The sequence below is a fragment of the Sciurus carolinensis genome, chromosome 7, assembly GCF_902686445.1.
Source record: "Sciurus carolinensis chromosome 7, mSciCar1.2, whole genome shotgun sequence".
NCBI lineage: Eukaryota > Metazoa > Chordata > Mammalia > Rodentia > Sciuridae > Sciurus > Sciurus carolinensis.
The window spans coordinates 73,071,864-73,073,769 of NC_062219.1; positions in this window are offsets into that span (position 1 = coordinate 73,071,864).

A 1,906-nucleotide genomic window follows, 5' to 3' on the forward strand; every position below is an offset into this window, starting at 1 on the left:
CAAAAATCTGTGGTTAAACTTGGGTTCCATCCCCAAGATACCTCATCAGGTATATGTAATATTTCAAAATCCAAATAAATTCTCAAATCCAAAATATTTCTTACTGGGTGTGGTGGCGCATGCCTGTAATCCTAGTCACTCAGGAGACTGAGGCAGGAGGACTGCAAGTTAGAGGTCAACTTCATCAATTTAGAGAGGCCCTAGGCAATTAGTGAGGCCCTGTCTCAAAATAAAAAATTAAAAAGGGGCTGAGGAAGTGGCTCAGTGGTTAAGCACCTCTCAGTTCAATTCCTGCTACAAAAAACAAACAAAAAAACACCACTTCTGGCCCCCAAGCATTTTGGATAAGGGATGTTCAACCTGTAACACATAATTGTTTTATGCAGGTCCCATAATCAAGCCTGCTTAAAACTGTCACTACAAGAAAGCATTTCCATTTGTAATTTTATTTATTTATTTAAATATATATATTTTTAGTTGTTGATGGACCTTTATTTTATTTATTTATTTATGTGATGCTGAGACTCAAACCCAGTGCCTCACACATGCTAGGCAAGCGCTGTACCACTGAGCCACAATCCAGTCCTGTAATTATATTTAAACCATTAATTTAGATATCTTTTAAAGTATATTAATTTAACATAGCCCAAAGTTGGTATTTGAGGAAAAAGCTTAAAGTGTAGGGTATGAACAAAGAAAGATTATAAATGTATGTAATAAAAGCACTTTCCATATAACAAAGACACCTCAAGTAGGTCCACCTATACCTCTAGTTTAGATCAGAAACTAATTCGATATATTAAAATCTTATAATTTAAACTTTGCATTAAACCAGTGCAGCCATTTTCAAAAAATGAACCTGGTTTTCCTGTATCTGAAGCAAGGTAATATAAAGCATCTGTTTCTACTCCAGGTTGTACAAAAGATAGCTATGTTCACAAAATTAAAACATATTTTGTACTTAGGATCTGTCCACAGAGCTATTTTAAACTTTAATTATTTCAAGCAAGGAAGCAGTCTTTTCTCATTCAAAAAGGACAAGAGGCAAGAAGATTGTGTTCAAGGGCAGCCAGAGCAACTTAAAGAGACCCCACCTCAAAATCAAAAAATTAAAATGGTCTGGGGATATAGTTCAGTGGTAGGGTGCCCTGAGTTCAACTGCCAGTACTCCAAACAAAACAAAACAAAAAGTACTGAATATTCACAGGCAAACTGCCATGCTAGATACTGTTAAGAATTTTAAAACAATCCAGGCACCGTGGCACATGTCTGTAATCCCAACTACTCCAGTGGCTGAGGCAGAAGGATCACAAGTTTGAGGCCAGCCTCAGCAAGTTAGGAAATAAAAATAAAAAGGGCTGAGGATGTGGCTCAGTGATTTAGTGCCCCTGGGATCAATCCTTGGTATAAAAAAGGGAGTGGGGAGAGCTGGGGATATAGCTCAGTGGTAGAGCACCCCTGGGTTCAATTCCCAGTATCAAAAAAAAAAAAAATTAAATCTAAAAATATACACACACTGTCTTCAAATATACAAAGTAGTGAAGGAAATAGATATAAAATCACAGAGTCTGTTAGTGATAATAAAATGTCATCAACTAATAATGGGACAAAAACTTAGTTATCTCCTTCTTCAAGAACAATATAAAAATTCGAAATGAGTCTTATTTGTTAACCTTCTAAACATTAACATTCATCTTGTAAGAATAAAGAGGTAAACCCAGCCACTTGGAGGCTCAGGCAGGAGGACTGAAAGTTCAAAGTCAGCCTGGGCAATTTAGAGAGAATCTACCTCCTAAAAAAAAAAGGAGCTGAACGGAACCTTTCCTTCTCTAAAAGTGACACTAACACTATTTACAATTTAACACCTCCTTTTTTACATTCTAAAATATTTAGAAATTCACTGTGG